At 31.9% G+C, this 21,758-nt stretch overlaps 1 pseudogene; it reads left to right on the top strand.

Annotated features, from left to right (window-relative positions):
- LOC115891852 overlaps window positions 1–15,381 on the top strand; it is a 45,932-nt pseudogene extending 30,551 nt beyond the window's left edge.
- Window positions 15,382–21,758: the final 6,377 nt, after the last annotated feature.

Genomic DNA, 21,758 nt, shown 5'->3' with positions numbered 1-21,758 from the left:
ATTATATTTATGACAATACTTTTAAAATATTACCTACCATTGATCATAAATAAATTTCGTAAAAAAATTAGAGATACTAAACAAGACATGGAGTTTTTTTCTAAACATTTGAACACACTGTATAGTGAAAAGCACGCCAGCCAATAATAAAATAGCACCACCCTAATCTTCTCATCTGGTAAACTACTTAATCGTTTAGATATAAACGGTATGTCCCAATTGTCCCCTTTAGCTCAACCCTCCCCTATACGCTTATTTTCCTCTGCCCTCCCCTCGGTCTATATCGTTAGCAGGCTTGTAAATCCGTTACCCTAGGCAATTGTTCAATTAGACTCTACCCATAGACAATAAAAAATATAGATAACCTATACCGAATGTGTGTTTTAAATAAATGCTTTATTTTTTACTAAGGGGTGCTCTCTATTATTTTCTATTATTTTTAATCTTGGTACTGCTCGAATAGTCCAAAAAAATAGGCCTTCAAATACGAGGTTTTGGTAAAAACTTGAATTTTTGATATGAGTTACTTTGAAAGAACTAAAAACGAATTTTGAACGATTTTTTTAAATTCGCCCCCGAGAAGGGGTGGAATAAATAAATAAAATTATTTTTTCGAAATTTCGGAGAAACAGTAAGAACTACAAAAAAAGGTTCAAATAAAAGTTGTGTTATTTTCTTGGACTATACAGGGTGGTCCGAACTGTATTCCGGAAACTTCAGCAGCATATTCTGCACATAAAAATAAGTAAAAAAGTTCGTATAAATCTATGTCCTAAAATGCTTAGTTCCGGAGATACAGGGTGCAGAATTTTCATTTTTATTTCGATTTTTTCCAATATTTGGATGAAAATTTGTGTTTGGGAGTTTTTTGACATAAGAAGTCTGATTTTGATGTCAATATGATTCCTACTTATAGAAAGCGCCATCTACATATTTTTTAAATGATTTGAAGAGTAATAACTTTTCGTCCATGCCTGTATAAAACTACTGAGTAAAAAAATATACATTCACGACATTTTTTAACTAAAAAAGATCTGTTAGACTGAAATCATAAATTTTAAATGTTTTTGTACCAAAAGTTCTACAGAACTTGTTTTATCATCATTTTTTTGAAGAAAAATTTGTGATTAATTTAAAAAAATCATTTCAGTTAAATAACTATCTACTCAACATGTTTATTTTTTGTCAATAATGACATGTATTGACTATTTCCATTCTAAATATCTTGAGAACGGTTGCGAATTTTACCAAGAGACCTTTTTTGCGTAAAAAACGTCGTAAATGTATATTTTTATACTCCGTAGTTTTATAGAGGTACGAACGAAGAGTTATTATTCTTCAAACCGGTTAATAATTATGTAGGTGGCGCCCTCTACAAGTAGGAGTCATAATGACATCAAAATCAAATTTCTCATGTTAAAAAACTCCCAGATACCAATTTTCATTCAATTATTGACGTTACTTCAGGAATTATTTAAAAAAGATTAAAATAAAAATGAAACTTCTACACCCTGTATCTCCGAAACTAAACATTTTAGGACATACATGTATACAAACTTTTTTACTTATAACAACACTATTCGATTAGAATCATTATTTTTATTCAAAGTAATTAAATTTTATTATCAAAAAAGAATATGTGCATCATAAATAATGAAATTATGAACAAATATTTCTCTAAATGGTATTTTGGTGATAAAGATATATTTAAAGTTCTAAAAATTTGTTATAATGTGATTTGTCTGATCAAAACATTTTATAAATTTTTAAAATTACTGCAGTCCAAAAAGGATCTCTAATAGTTTCAACATCTATGCCCCGAACCATAAACAAACATTATTCTGCGCATCCCCCGTTAAAAGGGGTGGAGCCTGAACAAAGCCACCGTTAGAGGGGATATAGGGGAAGATTTTCTGGGTGGGGTTACGCGCCATGTTGCCGCGCTTCGCCCGAGGCACGCATCTGTCCGGATTATTCACGTTTAATTGAATTTCTGTATATTTGTGTGCGCTCGCGATCGAGTCTTGTGACAAATTCTGTTTGTTCGAATAACAATAGAGGACCAAAGAGTGGAGGGGGGATATATATGCAGGAATAAAGGGTGATATAATAGGGATTTGTAGACTGGCATAGAATTGGAATATTGTGTTAGTATTAAGTTCTGATAGAGGGTTAATTGTTAGGTAATACTTACAATAATAGTGCCATTCTGGTATAAATTATACTGTGTGTTGTTATTAAAAGAGATACAGCGTGTTCTACTAATTCAAATATGTACAGAGGGTGTCCTATTTTAGTGTGTTTTATAGGGTTTCTCGTTTATGAGTACACCGAAAAAAATAATTTGTGAATTTAATAAATTTATACCGGGTGCGCCTCAAAAGTGTCTCACCCCTATAACTTTTTTATTTTTTCAGATAAAAAAAAACGAGATTTGGTATGTTAGTCTATGACATAAATTAGGATTGATTGACGTATTCAATTGTTTTCGGTCACTTCCTGTTTCACCGGAAATGACTACAACTTTTAATTTTTAAACGGCACCCTCGGTATTTTTTTACTTTATTCGAAAGAAAATGACATTCTGAATAGAATGACATATCATATGTCAACTTTTGATATTCTCACTTAATGAAAAATCGTATTTTAAAATTCAATCTAGAGTGCCATTGCTATGTTAAAAACACTAATTCTTAGTCAAGGAACCTCGGAAATATAGATTTGATGATCTAATGTTTTTAGTGTTTTGGCCTGGCCAGTTAGAAGATGCTCAAATCGTATTTTTAATCATATCTCAATTTTTTCAAATGGAACGAGGGTGTTTTTTTGAAATGAACAGTGCTTTCCATAAAATCAATAAAATGAAAATTATACGAAATAATTCTGATTTCTTTCGAAAATCGACAACTATGAAACTATGAACCCTTCCTGGATACAAACGGTACATTGTGAGACAGGAAATTGTAGAGAAAAACAAACCCTATAACATAGGATACAACATTTTAATGAACAGTGCTTTACATAAAATCAATAAAATGAAAAATATACGAAATAATTCTGATTTCTTTCGAAAATCGACAACTATGAAACTATGAACCCTTCCTGGATACAAACGGTACATTGTGAGACAGAAAATTGTAGAGAGAAACAAGCCCTATAACATAGGATACAACATTTTAATGAACAGTTCTTTACATAAAACCAATAAAATGAAAAATATACGAAATAATGAACGAGGCTCATTAGCTCTCAATTTTTTAAAATGAACGAGACTCATTAGCATATTTGGAAAAAGCATTTTTTTACGCATAATTTGATACCACACACTTGGTATTTCCAGTTAAATTTTCGTTACGAACCGCAAGTTATAATTTCAAATAAACCATATGCAAAAAAGTCAAAAGTTGACATATGATATGTCATTCCATTCAGACTGTTATTTTCTATCGAATAAAGTAAAAAAATACCGAGGGTGCAATCAAAAGTTTTAGTCATTTCCGGTGAAACAGGAAGAAAATAAAAAAATAATATATAGGGTGTTCCATTAAAAAAAACATAAGTTAGTTACCCCCTTCCCCACAAGACACTTTAAATAGAGTACAATAAAAAATTACACAACATAGCGTGATATACCACCAACTTAAATTGCAGGACAAGAAAATATAATGTTAGCAAGACTGTTTAAATTACCGTACTTCATTATTCAAAGAAAAAAGACAAGAAAAACATGCTTCAATTATTTCGTATTTTTTAAAATTACTCCTCAATTTGCTGGGGGTGGTAACAAGTGCCATCTGTCGACGGTCCTTGTAGGCGTAGTTTAAACAGGAAGGGATAGGAAATAAATGTAGGATTAAGGCATTAAATATTAACAGAAAAACAGATATTCTTCATAATTTCTTTATATTTTCATCAAGAAATTCAATACATAATTTGTATTCTTAAAGTTACTGCAAATTTAAACGGTCTAACAAAGAGTTTTTTTAAGTGCATGTAACTATATAAAACACAAATATAACAGAACTTTTTATCACAAAATTATATTCGCTGGTTTTGGGAAATGCTGTCAACACGAACAGCAGAGGCTCAGATGGGCACCAAAACTGTAGCTGTTAAAACAACGCAAGGAACTCCACAAGGTGGAGTAACCTCCCCTTTGCTGTGGAGCTTGGTGGTGGATGAACTACTAGATGAATTAACTCTAGCGGGAATACACTGCATTGGGTATGCAGATGACATAGTCATGATCGCTCGGGGGAAACATGAAGGCACCTTGTGTGATATTATACAAAGAGGACTCCGTATCACTGAAAGATAGTGTAGGACTGTCGGGCTGAGTATCAACTCAGACAAAACCGCGATAGTGCCATTCACCAGAAGGCGAAGTCTGAAAAACTTGAAAAGAATCCAACTAGATGGAAAGGAAATACTGCCAACACAGGAAGTTAAATACCTGGGAATAACCCTGGACAGTAAACTCCTGTGGAACAGGCATATTAAGAACACTACCAGCAAAGCCATAAAGGCTCTCATGATATGCAGAAGACTGGCCGGAAATAGATGGGGCTGCACCCCTAACATTTTGCGCTGGATGTATACCATGATTGTAAGACCCATGATTACTTATGGAGCAGTTGCGTGGTACACAAAACTAGAGCAACGGACGGCAAGGCTAAACCTATGCAAAGTCCAGAGACTAGCATGTGTTTGCATCACAGGAGCCATGAGAACCTGTCCAACAGCAGCAATGGAGGTCATTCTAGATCTAACACCACTGCACATTGTCATTGGTAGATATGCCAATGCGACAATGATTAGAATGGTCACTAACGGAATTAGTACTGGGAGAATTGTCAGATCAGGGGCTTGGAACACCCTCAAAAAGGAAATACCACTCCTGCAACTCCCAGTGGACGATATGCCAAGAACGTACAACTTTGACAAACATGTCAATGTAGTAATGAGCAATAAGAAGGATTGGAAGAGCGAAACGCTTGCCCAGCAGTTAAAAGACCATACCATAACTTGGTATACTGATGCTTCCAAAACCAATACGGGAACAGGGATCAGAGTGTTTGGGCCGAGAGCTAATTACTCCGAACCAATGGGCACTTACCCTAGTATCCTACAGGCAGAAATCTACGCTATCGAGAGATGCGTACAACTTATCTTAGATAGGAACTATCGGAAACAAGAAATAGCCATCTTATCTGATAGTCAAGGAGCGTTAAAGGCGATCAACTCAGTATCAATCAATTCGAAATTGGTCAAAGAATGCATAGAGAAGCTGAATAAATTAGGCAAAGAAAACAAAGTCCTCCTACACTGGGTGCCTGCTCACCAAGGGATAGAAGGCAATGAAAAGCAAATAATCTAGCTAGGAAAGGAGCGAACACTCCACTAACTGGACCAGAACCGTTCTGCTTTCCAAGTGGTAACCAACTCAAGGCGGAACTCAAGAACTTGGAAGATTCCATCCGCAACCTGGAATGGAAATCTTGCAATGGTCTACGACACTCGAAGAAGTTTCTGAGGGCTTATGATCAAGAAAAATCACAGATCTTCCTTGGTCTGAGTAAGAACAATCTTCGGATTGTCACGGGGTTTTTAACAGGACACTGTCTCCTCAATGAACACCTCAGTAGATTGAAACTAAGAAGAAACGGCGAATGCAGATTCTGTGGGGAAGATAGTACACCTCATCACTGAGTGCGCCGAGACAACAACCATTCGTGCCATGAATTTTGGTACGACTGATATTGGAGATGGAGAACTACCCTCTATAAAACCGTCCCAGATACTGGCTTTTGTCAAAGCCCTGGGACTGTATGATGAGTTATGATTCAAGAAAGGGGGACACAATGGATCTGTAAGGTCGAAGTGATTAACCCCCCTCCCACTCATTCTAAATTCTAAAAAATTCTAAAATTCTAAAACTACTACTATTTTTGATAGATATAAGGCAATTTTAACAGTTGCTATGGAAGAAAACAATTTTATTAACATTCTTCTTACAAAAAGATTCCTCATTGCCCGATCTCCGAGATACAAACGGTTGCATACCTGCCGTATTTAACGCTACACTAATCTCACTCAATTCCTCTGCCATCTAGACGCGCATTTCCGACCAATCGCAGCGCCCGCGAGATACCATCAACGCGGAGACCGGTTTCAGCCTCGGGCCTTTTCTTCATTAACGATATTAATTAATTGTATTGATAATATTGGACGTTGGAATTAATAATTTAATAATAGGTGCCCGAGCCGGGGCCGTGGCGAGGCGTGCACCGACGATAAATTTGTGTTTCGTGGCGTATTTGCTCTCCAGGCTTGTTTCGAGAATTGCCTCAGTGTTTTATTTATATTCTGCGATGGGTTTATCTCTTCTATGGGTGCCGTTTTGTTTATTTATTGTACTGTTTTCGGTGCGAGCTGAAGCTTTTAGATATAATATATACTATACAGGGCTAACAATAAATAACTATCTTATCCGAGCCAGTCAAGCAGCCTTAAGAATCTATTTTACTATAGTCCGAAAAAGTAGCAAAGTAATCGTTCGGTATTTAACGTTTTATGTAAAACTGACGAGGTATGTTTACCACAAATGAAGAAGGAAATTAAAGATAAAGGATTATACTTTATCCACATTGTAGCAACAAAATATTCCGTATGTTTGGACTAAATTTTCTGTAAATAAAGACATAATTTAAAATTCCGTTACAATACGGAAATAGATTGAAGTTTTGTGATTAGAGTGATATAAAATTTATATGGTTTTGTAACAAATTGATTCAAAAACAATCTTTCCCAGAGATTACCTCCATAGAAATATCGCGTATGGGCGTTTTTTGAAAATAAACTTGTTTCTTTCTGACTAACTACTTTAATATCTGCCTCTTTTTTTAACATAAAAAGCAGATATGATCTTATTGCTCCAAGTTATTCTACGCAGATAATCCAGACTAGACCAGACACAAGAGACAAAATGATGCCATCCCTATCATAGCCTACAAAAGCGTTTGCGTTATGCAAATGACTTTATAGAAATTACTGGCTTAATAAAATCTATTGTGCCTAGCCAGAGTTCTAAATACATATGGGATATTAAATTTACTGTGTGAAAATCAATTTTACCTCCAAAAAACACATGCGCCCCCAAAAGCAGAATTATTTAATAGATTTTTTTATAAACAAAAAAAGTATGGTAAATTTTTTGTAATGAAAGTCAAATTTATTAATATAAATAATAGAACATACGACTTTATAATACATAGAAATAACTGGCAACTGGCCAAAATATAGTTTTGTACCAGTTTTCAACGTTGTCTTAGAAATACTCATTGTAGCCAAAAATCAGACAATAATAATGGCGTCCATTATATTTAAAGTGCTATATATTACTTTAGGGTCTATAACATACTCATCAACCATTATATAAATTTGGTTACTTAAGGTTGCGTAAATGAGTTTGGGTTATTTAAAACACCAATTTTAGTGTTTTATACAACTAAAGGTGATACAAATCACCATTATAAATGCCGGGGTGTTTATGTCTACTTTTAGTCACCCAGAAAACCTTTATGTAACCCGTGGTGTCGACTGTAGCGACTCCATGCGAACGAAGTTTGACATTACAGCAATTTGACAGCAAATGTACAGAAAACAAAACATAACCTCATAAAATTGAAATAATACTGTTTTGGTTCAATTTTATCTATATTTAAAGTGGTAGGAGTTTGCAAAAGAGTCCTAGGGTCTTTGGTATTTTGGTAGAACAGTTAATACCAGAAGTTATATAAAACAGATGTGAACACCTTTATAAAACCTTATTATGAAACCTTTAGTAACAAGAACCTCTAGTTTTATAAGGAAAGTGATAAACAACATTTCAAGGTTACTATTAGTGATAAGTAATCAACGCTACACTTATATAAATCAAAACACTGTAAGATACCAATGAGACATTTATTAAACCTTTATATAACTAACCTTGAGAATATATAACCTAAAGGAACTTAAAATGTTACTTGGGAGAGATTATTTTGATACCACCAAAAATACGGAATATTGGGACACACTGTATGTTGTGGTTCAAAACAAATCAATTTTGGATAGAAGACAACCATAATATAGGATCCAGGAAGTGATTGGTTTGATTCTTCGCAGTATTATTACGAGGACCACCCTGGTAGTACTGCAAGTCGACGATTTCTATCAAATACACCTAGCACGATGCGCGTGTAAACACATCGCAACGTTTCAACCAAAGAATACTAATAACCCTCGCCATTTAGCAGAACTAATAATAATAAAAGAGTTTAAGGAATAATTTAAATAATTTTCCTAACGATAAAGGAGGCCATTCACTTCGGCAATCGCTAATTATTTTAATTAGATGCTTATTCATAATTGGACGATTGAAATTCGGTTAAGAACCCCAATAAAAATCAATCGAATATTCAATTATTGTCACGGTCGATTAATTTCATTTTGAAGTATGCCGACTGTCACGTAGGACTACAGCTAAACGATTTATTATACACATTCCAAAAAAAATTAAATTTTATAGTTTTCTTGATATATTCTGTAAAATTTTTCTGGCAAAAAGAATATTGCGTGTATTTTTGGAAGTTATAACTCATATCATAGAGCCTCAGGAGTTTGACAAAAGCCAGCATCTGAGACTGTTTTACAGAGGTTAGTTCTCCATTTCCGACATCAAATGGTTGTCCCAGAGTAGGAGAACTTTATTTTCTTTGCCTAATTTGTTGAGCTTCTCTAGGCATTCTTTGACCAACTTCGAATTGATAGTTACTGAGTTGATCGCGTTTAGTGCTGCTTGACTATCAGCTAAAATGGCTACTTCCTGTTTTCAATAGTTCCTATCTAAGATAAATTGTACGCATCTTTCGCTAGCGTAAATTTCTGCCTGAAGGATACTGGGGTAGGTGCCCATTGGTTCGGAGTATTTAGTTTTCGGCCTAAATACTCCTATCCCTGTCTCTGCTTTGGTTTTAGAAGCATCAGTATACCACATGCTGAGCGAACGTTTCTTCCTTCCAATCATTTTTATTACTCAATACTACAGTGAGGTGTTTTTCAAAGTTGTAAATTCTTGGTATGTCATCCATTGGGAGTTAGAGAAGTGGAATTTTCGTTTTGAGGGTATTCCAAGCCCCTGACCTTAAAATTCTCCCAGTACTGTTTCCGTCAATGACCTTTCTAATCATTGTCCAATTTGCATAACTCCCGACGACAATGTGCAGTGGTGTTAGGTCTAGGATGATCTCCATTGCTGCTGCTATTGGACATGTTCTCATGGCACCTGTGATGCAGATACATGCCAGTCTCTGTACTTTGCACAGATTTTGCTTTGCTGTACGTTGCTCTAGTTTTGTGTACTAGATTCTAGTACTAGATTAAATGACAGATACACTGAAAAAAATGTCGAGGAGACAGTGTCACGTTAAAAACCTCGAGACAATCCCAAGTAAATCAAGGAAAATCTTTGATTTTTCTCGGTCGTGAATCCTGAGAAATTTCTCCGAGTGTCTTAGACCTTTGGGGCATTCCAATTCCAGGTTACGGATAGAGTCTTCCACGTTCTTGAGTTTCGCTCTAAGTTGGTTTCCACTTGGGAAGCAGAGAGTGTCATTTTCTATCGAATAAAGTAAAAAAATACCAAGGGTGCTATTTAAAAATCAAAAGTTGTAGTCATTTCCGGTGAAGCCGGAAGTTGAATACGTCAATCAATCCTAATTTACGTCATATACTAACATACCAAATATCTTTGTTTTATCTGAAAATATAAAAAAGTTATAGGGGGTGAGCCACTTTTGAGACGCACCCGGTATATAAAATGCTAATGTTTATCCGGGTCGTCTCTACTGAAGTAACGACTTGCTCTAGAAAGTTGCTTTTTTACTAAAAGATAGCTTATTGGCTCTTAAAAAAAACCATAAGTTTCATAAAAAGCTTTAAAAAAATAATAATTTTCAAATTAATTGATATTCGGGTTTATTTTTGATTGACGCCCTCTAACGGACAAGCGAAGCACTTTTGTATAAAGGTAAATTATGTACAATTAACTTATTTTGATCCAAAAAATACGTAGTTGTCCTATGTCCACGAAATATTGGAACTCCCTGTATATTTTGTAGGTCTGCTTTGGAAAAATAAATTCTTCAAAATGTTTTTTTCACAAAAACTATGCCATGTGGCGTTTTTTTTACAAAAAACAAAAAACGTAGTAAATAACCCAAGCAGCATTTGGACGTCGGGACAACGTTGTGTCACGCGACCAAACGTCGGGGCGCAACGTCGGCACAACCTCGTGCCAACCCTAGTCTGCACTAGTTTGGAGAATAATTTTTGGGTCGAAACGACGTTGGATACCGACGTTGGCTAGAAGCCTAATTTAGTACAAACTGCAACGTTGTTTAAAATCCTAATTCACAGAAATACAAAACTAATATGGCGTCTAAGTCGCGTTTTATCCTAAATTGGGATAATTATAGTAAAAATATTATTTTTATGATTTAGTTAGAGACATATGTCAGATGGCAGTGAAGGAAAATAAAACAAAAGTATTTAAGTGTGGAGGATGTTTGAAGATCATAATTATTGAAACACTTTAACCGACTCTGTAACTCGTTACCCAAGGCAAAAAGTTAAACGCAAACAACTTTATTGATAAATGTATTGTTTCTACTTTGAAAAATACTAATGGGCCTTAAAATTAAAGAAGTTTTAAAAAAATTTTGAAGTTTTTTTTTAGTAAAATGAGAATAATTTATTCGCAGTCGAAAAAATTGTTTCCGCGTGTTTTTTAGGGTCAAATATTTCAAGTTAATGTATTCAAGAAGCAGGAATTGCTATTTTAAAAACACTAAATCACCACAATACACCAAAACACTTTTACTTTTACACTGGACGCGCGTTTCGCTAACCATGTTAGCATCATCAGCAGATGATTATAAACTAGTATAGTTTATAATCCGTACTATACTAGTTTATAATCATCTGCTGATGATGCTAACATGGTTAGCGAAACGCGCGTCCAGTGTAAAAGTAAAAGTGTTTTGGTGTATTGTGGTGATTTAGTGTTTTTATTTTGCTGTGTAACACCAAAGGTTCCAACCCTCAACTGTAATTGCTATTTTAGGAACGAAACATTTTCTTATTTAACAACATGGCGGCTTTCACTTTGTTGTTTTGGAGATTAAGATGGAGTAGTTCGAGTAGTCGCATACTGGACTAATAAAGTCGCAGTTCGGCCTTAACAGGTAGTATATTATTCGCAAGATTGCCTAATTTAGTCATCTTAGAGTCTAGCTTGTGCCGCCCTCTATAATCTAAATAAACGAGGGAGTGGATAAACATCGGTAATATATGTCGATGTATATTTAAATTTAGTTTTATATGTACCTTTCTTATGTCCCATTTTAATTAAGTTTTTTTTTTATAAAAACAAAAACAGCACTGAACTGTCTGACTGAACAGAACAATGAAGTGAAAATTTAAGATTTAAGGTTATGGTTCAATACAGTTGCAAAAAGGTAGTGACTCGACGTCCTACCAACGTAAGAATAAGGAAATCTAAACAACGTTGGAATTAGTAAAACAGACGACGTTTGCATAACGTTGGAATAGGTCCTGAAACTGACGTCGGAAAACTCTATATTGTTCAACGTTGTAACTACGTTGTCCGAATCACCTAAAGATCACTTAAGCAAAAAAGGTTACAAGACAACGTTCATTCGACGTCGCAGAAACTTCTACTTTGCTGTAGTACTAGTCCAACGTCGGCACAACGTTATAAAAACGTTTAAATTTATTTTAATACTCAAGGTAGGGAACTAACTATTTTTTGTAACTAATCCAACGTTGTGTTTAGTAAACATGTGGTCGCAAGTCGTGAAAATGCTACTTGGGAATACTAGAGGGACCATTTTACGAAAAGCAAAATACGACAGGAATCTCCCGACGAGAGATATCATATGTATTTTTGAAACACCCTGTATATTTATGTCTCCTAATGTTCTTCATAATACATAATGTATTTACTACCTAGTTATGAACTTAATGATATAAATGAAGGACAAAATTCGTTGTTCAGCTCACTCGTGCATACGTCACACTCTGATCCTGATACTGTTTGCCCTCTGTAATTGAAAACGTGCAGTCCGTACTGTTTTCCACTTATATTTTAATAAAATGTCAATACAGTTGAACCGGGGAAACTTTTTCCCGCGATATAGGTGTGTGTTTAGCGCGTATATGTACAATACCACGCTCTACGCCACTGTATTCTCAACGTTTCGGGGATTAACAGTGCCATTTTTAATCTTCTCTGTTGATTTTTCCCGTTGGATATGCGATATTTTTTTTGCTTTGTGCCGTAGTGATTTCTGGATAGGTTTTTTGGTATTCATTTAACTGATATAGTCTGGAGGCTAGTCCACATACAGTTCATACCAAATAAACTTTTAGTCACGTGATTAAGTTTGACCGGCACAGCGTTGCCCAATTTTATATATTTTAGCACTTAAGGGACATAAAGGGCCATTACTACCGCTTTCCCGTTCAAAATATTCTAATAAAGTTGCGATGAGTTTTTATGGCTATTAAGCTATCTTGTGTACTATCTCACACTAAAAGAGGTTCTAAAAAGAACAATGTTCGACTGCAAGGTCTGCTAGTAAACATTTTCAAGCTTAAAGCAACACAATTTGTGCAGCAACACAACTCATAATATACAAAACTAAAGTGTCAAAACGAATGACAATGTCAGGAAATAAATAAATAAATTTGATAACTTGACATTTTTTACAGCAAAGCTACCACCTGAATCTCCAGCGCGAAATTTGAATTCCAGTTAGTCAGCACCATAGACTTAAAATAAAATATAGACTACACTATTTACATCTACACGCGGTCAAACAATCATTTTTGTACACGTGTTTACTTCTGGGTACACTCGACCGCAGCCGTCCAAACCTTCCTCGTCCAGCCTATGTTGTCACGTCTTTAATATTATCAATATTTTTTACTTATTATACACATATATTGAGATATTAATACTGCATTTTAATAAAGTAGGTTTTAATATTCCATAGATGTATTAAATAGTCCTTATACTACTTCCTTTATATTATATAAATCCTTTACAATATGGCAACACCGATTAGAGGCGAGGTCGCCTATTCATTCTTCTATTATTTTGTAGTACGCGTCGCACGTGTGTAGTAAAGCATTGTTGCCGTTATTTCTCTCTAGCTGAATTATTGCATTTTCTTAGTTTGTAGTCCTTAAATGTTTATTTTATTTACTTTTTGTATTCAGGAACTGTAAAATATGGTTCGCCAGTGCCAAATTTGCAAGAAATTTGACTTAAATGATCCATTTGAGTCTCGAAACGACTTTCGACCGGTAGGCAACTCTCAATTTACCAATTGGGAGTCAGTGGCGTTGTTGTAGATAGGCGCTTATTTAGATAATATTTTAGTAAAATGTAAAATCTGAATTTTTTCTCTTACATAATCATTTATATAAAAGTTTTTGTAACAAAATCATAATTATAACCCTGTGATTATACAAGATAAATTATATTAGGCATCGGTTAAAAAATTAATCATGTTTTTATTTAAAATATATTCCAGTTTATCCTAAAACTATCTTCAGAATCTAAAATAACATACAAGAATTTTAAAATGATATTACATTATGAAACAATATTTTTTAATATACCGGGTACGTCTCAAAAGTCACCCCTATGACTTTCTATTATTTTTTCAGATAGAAAAAAACAGTTTTTTTTTCTAAAAAAACTTTTATTTAAGAAACCGTTACGACGGAGACAACCTATCCATCGCTCGTGTCGCACTCGTTAGCGCCTAAAACAATAACACAACAATAACAAGACATTGCCTGACCGCATCTTCCAGCTTAAAGTTTAATTGCTATGAAATATATACGAAAATTCCCTAACATATCGAGCTGAAATGATGCATAAAAATGGCGGAAACGACTTCGGGATATTTCCAGGAACAGCAAAATGGAAAAATCCTTAAAGGAACAACAATGGAGACTCCACTGCATGAGTTAATAATGGGGCTAGCTTTGAATAGACTTAGGCATCGTTTATCAGCGGTGTAATAGTCCGTGAAGTTGGCTATCCTGTTTTTATAACTCTATTTGCTGTTCCCCTTTTTTTGTTGCTATTATGATGCGAGATATGCACAACATACGAGACATATAAGAGACTGCCAAGTTTCGAGGAAGTCATTTTTCAAAATCTCTATTTCGGTATTGGACTAAATAGATACGATGTAGTGGGTGAAGTATTATTTACTACTTTTTTATATTATGATCAATTGAGTGAACTGTCTATTGGAATGTTTTTTCTGTCCACTAGTTCGTTGTAATAAGACTGTCTCTTTAGTTGTCAGTTTTGAGTCAATATTTTTTAATTCTCTTTCGTGTCGATTGCTGATTGAATTGGAGCCAGAAATGGCTCAAAACGAAATAAGTAAATTACCAACAGATATTCAGGCTGAGGCGACAAACGCCATATCCAAACTACTCTCATTTAAATCCCGAATAACTTATGAAAAGGAATACAAAAATTTTCGAAAATGGAATCAATTAAAAAACGTGCGAGAAGAAATAAAGTTTTTAACTTATCCTCGCAAGTATCATTTAATCTACCCTTGTGGTTAAAGTACTATTTTATCTACTATTTTTGATAGATATAAGGCAATTTTAACAGCTGCTATGAAAATTCTCCTTATATTTTCTATTTTTATTGATTTTTTCATGATTTAACTCATTCCAACACTGTAAATAACTCGAATTTCTTCTGTTCCAGGTCAAAGTGTGGTTCCAGAACCGCCGGACGAAACACAAACGAATGCAACAGGAAGAGGAAGCGAAAACGAGCCAAAATGGCGGTACCAAGTCGACCGGAAGTTCCGATTCACAACAAAGCAACGCGCATCACTTGAACAAGTGGAAACAAGAGACTAGTGAGGAGTACAGTGAGTACATAGACATGGACATGGACGAAGACTGTGTGAGTGACGTGGAAAGTGACACGTAAAGCACTACCGTGTAGTACCAGGAAAAAACTTATTAAAAAAAAACACACATTATTGCCAGTGAGAAAAATGAGAAATGTACAGGGTGTGTCAAGATAGAAGGACGTTTTGTAGTGTTATATAGAGAAATTAATTAAGTTTGCGTGTATGTCATCAAAAACGTCGAAACCAAATAAACTTTTAGTCAACTTATTAAGCTTGACTGGCACAACGTTGCCAACTTTTACATCTTTTTTTTAATCAAAATATTTTAGGAAACAAAAATGAATTCATTATAAATATATAAACAGTTATTATTTACATCAACAAAACTCATTAAAATTACCAATTTTATTTTTTCTTGTCCAAAGTAAAAAAAGTAACCGTGGCAACATTGTGATATGGATTCATCAACTATTTTGATGACGTTCATGCCAACTTTTAAGGATGTTCCTATACGATCCCAGTGTGAGTTTCTTTTCGTCCCTGTAAACTGATTATCAAACAATAATATCGAGACACCCTGTATATAACGAAAATGAAACTACATAATTCGTTGTGCCAATAAGAAAGTACGAGTTCGAACAGATGTTTTAAAATTACCGACTTAAAGTCTCGTCCACACGTAAAGTTTTGCCTGTTATTCTTAACCGTTCAGTCAAAACGCATCAGGTAAAATCTTGGGTGTAGCCGTTTTTCCACTTGTAAAAACGACATAATATTATTTCCGTGGTTACTACGGTATCGTTTTTTCATCGAAAATATAAAACAAATTTGAAAATATCTGTTTGGATTCGAAATAGTGGCCAAAAAGTAGTGCCAACTGCCTGTCTTTTGTAAAAAAAGTCCCTAAATTCTTGCTCTACTACTGTAAAGGAAAAGAAAACCCTAACTAACGAATGAAGTTTTTAAAATTATTATTTATTCGATTCTATAGATATTTATTATTGTAAATAGTTGAAAAAAACTTGTATATAGATTGTAGTTATAAGGTTTCTTCTGTATTCTGTATATTGCTTTCAAACTTTTTCTTTGTTACAAAGAAATAAATTCAAAAAACTTTTTTTGGGGTACTGAGAAGAGATTAAACAACAAAATATATGTGTAAATCTGTGATTTTTAATTTTACCATATTATGATCGAAAAAAATATGATTTGAGTTTGTTTTTTTATAGGCCATATCTCAAATAAGATTCCTAAAATGTTTGTATATGTACTATTCTTCAAGATTTTCAATTCTGTTTTGTAAAATTCGCCACATCTCTCAGAAAGGTATTTAATATTTATATATAAAAAATAAAATATCAATTTTTCAAAGATATTTGTGCAATTATAACGTCTTTTCTGAGGGGTGCGCTTGATTTTTCAAAAAAAAACCCTTGTATAGTAAAGGATGTATAATATAAATGTATGAAGTTGTTTTTTTCTATAATTTTTCTTAAATACCAGTTTTATGGTGGCAAAACTGTAGGAAATAATTCAACAAAAATCGTCTAGTGTAATCCTTTAGCGAAGAATGTTTGTAACAGTACAAAAATTACAGATTAATTTTTATTACAAGTGTGTTTTATTTCTTGAGTTACGATTTTTACGGAAAATACATTCTAAAAATTATTACGGAAAAATCACGATTTACTTATTACGAAGAAGAGTGATAAATATCTGATTAAATATTGTAATATCTAATATATTTCTAAAAATATTTACGGAAAAATATATCCCAAAAATTATTACGGAAAAAAATCACAATTTAATTAAAAAAAGATTGATAAATATGTAAATAAAAAAAAAATATTTGAGTATTATTCTCTGAAAATATTTACGGATAAAATGTATCTGTATATTATTACAGAAAAATTATAGATAATAGGAAAAAGTAAAAAAAAAAACTTTGTTTAATATGTGAATAAATAAATACGAAAAAATACATTCTAAAAATTATTACGGAAAGATTACAGGTTACTTATTACGAAGAAGAGTGATAAATATCTGATTAAATATTGTGATATCTAATATATTTCTAAAAATATTTACGGAAAAATATATCCCAAAAATTATTACGGAAAAAAATCACGATTTAATTAAAAAAAGATTGATAAATACGTGAATAAAAATTTTAATATTTGAGTATTATTCTCTGAAAATATTTACGGATAAAAAGTATCTGTATATTATTACGGAAAAATTATAGATAATAGGAAAAAGTAAAAAAAAACTTTGTTTAATATGTGAATAAATAAATACGGAAAAATACATTCTAAAAATAATTACGGAAAGATTACAGGTTACTTATTACGAAGAAGAGTGATAAATATCTGATTAAATATTGTAATATCTAATATATTTCTAAAAATATTTACGGAAAAATATATCCCAAAAATTATTACGGAAAAAAATCACGATTTAATTAAAAAAAGATTGATAAATATGTAAATAAAAAAAATATTTGAGTATTATTCTCTGAAAGTATTTACGGATAAAAAGTATCTGTATATTATTACGGAAAAATTATAGATAATAGGAAAAAGTAAAAAAAAACTTTGTTTAATATGTGAATAAATAAATACGGAAAAATACATTCTAAAAATAATTACGGAAAGATTACAGGTTACTTATTACGAAGAAGAGTGATAAATATCTGATTAAATATTGTAATATCTAATATATTTCTAAAAATATTTACGGAAAATTTCATCCCAAAAATTATTACGGAAAAAATCACGATTTAATTAAAAAAGATTGATAAATTTGTGAATAAAAATTTTAATATTTGAGTATTATTCTCTGAAAATATTTACGGATAAAAAGTATCTGTATATTATTACGAAAAAATTATAGATAATAGGAAGAAGTAAAAAAAAACTTTGTTTAATATGTGAATAAATAAATACGAAAAAATACATTCTAAAAATTATTACGGAAAGATTACTGATGGTTACTTATTACGAAGAAGAGTGATAAATATCTGATTAAATATTGTAATATATAATATATTTCTATAAATATTTACGGAAAAATATATCCCAAAAATTATTACGGAAAAAATCACGATTTAATTAGAAAAAGATTGATAAATATGCGAATAAAAATTTTAATATTTGAGTATTATTCTCTGAAAATATTTACGGATAAAAAGTATCTGTATATTATTACGGAAAAATTATAGATAATAGGAAAAAGTAAAAAAAAACTTTGTTTAATATGTGAATAAATAAATACGGAAAGATTACTGATGGTTACTTATTACGAAGAAGAGTGATAAATATCTGATTAAATATTGTAATATATAATATATTTCTATAAATATTTACGGAAAAATATATCCCAAAAATTATTACGGAAAAAATCACGATTTAATTAAAAAAAGATTGATAAATATGTGAATAAAAATTTTAATATTTGAGTATTATTCTCTGAAAATATTTACGGATAAAAAGCATCTGTATATTATTACGGAAAAATTATAGATAATAGGAAAAAGTAAAAAAAAAACTTTGTTTAATATGTGAATAAATAAATACGGAAAAATACATTCTAAAAATTATTACGGAAAAATTACAGGTTACTTATTACGAAGAAGAGTGATTAATATCTGATTAAATATTATAATATCTAATATATTTCTAAAAATATTTACGGAAAATTTCATCCCAAAAATTATTACGGAAAAAATCACGATTTAATTAAAAAAAGATTGATAAATATGTGAATAAAAATTTTAATATTTGAGTATTATTCTCTGAAAATATTTACGGATAAAAAGTATCTGTATATTATTACGAAAAAATTATAGATAATAGGAAGAAGTAAAAAAAACTTTGTTTAATATGTGAATAAATAAATACGAAAAAATACATTCTAAAAATGATTACGGAAAAATTACAGGTTACTTATTACGAAGAAGAGTGATTAATATCTGATTAAATATTATAATATCTAATATATTTCTAAAAATATTTACGGAAAAATATATCCCAAAAATTATTACGAAAAAAAATCACGATTTAATTAAAAAAAGATCATCATTCAAAAAGTTTCACTCAGTATTTTTATACAGGTACGGACGAAAAGTTACTTTTCAAAACAGTTCAAACATACCTACAAATAGGAGTCATATTGACATCAAATTCAAATTTTCATCCGAATATTGACGTTACTTCAGAAATTATTAGGAAAAAATCGAAATAAAAATGAAACTTCTACACCCTGTATCTCCGAATCTAAGCATTTTAGGACATACATTTATACGAACTTTTCTACTTATTTTTATCTGCAGAATATGCTGCCGAAGTTTCCGGAATACAGTTTGGACCACATAAAATATGTATAGACATTTTGAAAATATCGATACATATATTTGTCTCTAATACAAACATAAATTTGTTCGTTTTCACGTAACAAAACCACCTAAATTAGCTATAGGGAAATTAGCGGGGTAATTTATAAAACAGGCCCAGCCACAGCAACACACAGAAAGACGCACAGTAAGAGGAGGCTGTCGCGGAGGCAAGGAGGGGGACCAAGTCCGAGATAAACGGTCTGCGGTACTGCCCCCATCTCGGAGAGGTGTGTCCCTCGCTCGGTAATTTGTTGGCCTTCTTGAAAGGTTTGCTTAACTCTCCAGATTAAAACTAACTGATAATTACATAATAACCACGTTGTCGCGGGCAACCGTTGCCGTTGTTGCCCCCTTTGGCTCGCTGCCTCGCTGCGATGCCATTAATAACGGTGGTTCCGTAATTTATTTGGTTAATTACCGATCCGTAAAGGCATAATGTATATTTCGAAAATAGAGAGAGAGCGATGGTACCTCGGGGTAGTACTCTCTCTATCTGTAGAAAGATATTTATTCGTGGTACTATCTGTATAGTGAAATATAGATAATTCAAGTTATTATAGAATGTATATTCGGAGGAGAGTGCGTTCTGTAGGTATGAAGTACTAAACGGATAAAGTAACATCGTAATAAAATATGTAAGTAGTAATTAACGGATTTTTTTTAACCAAACTTAAAAAACTAAAAAGAAAGTGGCAAGAAATCAAGGAATATAGATAACAGAGTAAGAAAACATATTTTAAACTTATTACGGAAAAAGTATCCGTATTTTTTACGGAACTATTTTATAACCCCAAATATGTACAAAAATAAAGACAATGTGATGGAATTTTGAGGAATACGACTAGAATTAATGAATATATAAGAGCAAAAACACATTTAGAAAAATTACGGAAAAAATATTTAATCAATATCCGTAATTTTTTACGAAATCTTTTTTGTAACCTCATAGGTAGAAAACTAAAGACAAAATGGTGACAAACCAGGGAAGACGAGTAGAACCAACGAAGATATGAAAGCAAAAAACACATTTAGAAGAATTACGGAAAAAAATATTTAAAGTATATCCGTAATTTTTACGGATTTTTTTTGTAAGTTCGTAAGTAGAAAACTAAAGGCAAAATGGGGAGAAGTCAGGGAAGATGAGTAGAATTAATGAAGATATGAAAGCAAAAAACACATTTAAAAGAATTACGGAAAAAAATATTAAAACAATATCCGTAATTTTTTACGGATTTTTTTTGTAACTTCATACGTAGAAACTCAAAGACAAAATAGCGAGACATCAGGGAAGACGAGTTGAATTAATGAAGATATAGGAGCAAAAACACATTTAGAATAATTACGGAAAAAATATTAAAACAATATCCGTATTTTTTACGGAAATTTTTTTGGAACCTTATACGTAGAAATTAAAGACAAAGCAGCGAGAAATCAGGGAAGACGAGTAGAACTAATGAAGATATAGCAACAAAACACATATTTAAAAAAAATACGGAAGAAATATTTAAACAATATCCGTAATTTTTTTTGAAACCTCATATTATGTAGAAAACTAAAAACAAAGTGGGAAAGACGATGAAATTAACGAAATTATAAAAGTAAAAAGACATATCAAACTTTTACGAAAAAAATATTAAAAAATATCCGTAATCTTTACGGAACTATTTTGTAAACTCAACACCGATACCTAAAGCCACTGTGACGTGCAATTGGAGAAGACGAATAGAATTAATGAATATATAATAGTAAAAAGACACATTTATAAAATTTTACGGAAAAAATATATTAAATATCCGTTATTTTTTACGGAAATTTTTTCTAACCCCAGACATAGACAACCAAAGACACTTTCGTGGCGTCAAATCAAGGAAGACGAATAGAGTTTATGAAGGTATAAGAAGATAAATAATTATAAAAGAAGAAATTATTTCAAAATACTTACGTCAAAAAAATCCTTAATTTTTTACGGAATTTTTTGATAAATTCAAATGAAGAAAACTAAAAACAATGTGGCGTGAAATTCTGGAAGACGTTAATAAAGGTATGAATAAAAAATATATTTCAAAGTTATTACGGAAAAGATATATTAAAAAAATATCTGTATTTTTTACGGACATTTTTGGAATAACTAATGAAGAATACCAAATATATTGTGGCATGAAATTAGAAAAAACCAGTATAGTTAATGTAGATATAAAAGAAAAAAATATTTATTACGTAATTTCTGCAGAAAAAAAAATATTTAAAAAGAATATTCGTAATTTTTTACGGAAAATTCTTCTAACTGTGAATATAGAAAATTAAAGACAATGTGAGTTAACAATTAAGATATAAAAGCTTAA

The sequence above is a fragment of the Sitophilus oryzae genome, unplaced genomic scaffold (genome assembly GCF_002938485.1).
Source record: "Sitophilus oryzae breed Bouriz unplaced genomic scaffold, Soryzae_2.0 scaffold_119_pilon_pilon, whole genome shotgun sequence".
Classification (NCBI taxonomy): domain Eukaryota; kingdom Metazoa; phylum Arthropoda; class Insecta; order Coleoptera; family Curculionidae; genus Sitophilus; species Sitophilus oryzae.
Note: the sequence above shows the minus strand (reverse complement) of the source record. Positions and strands in the feature narration are given on the sequence as shown.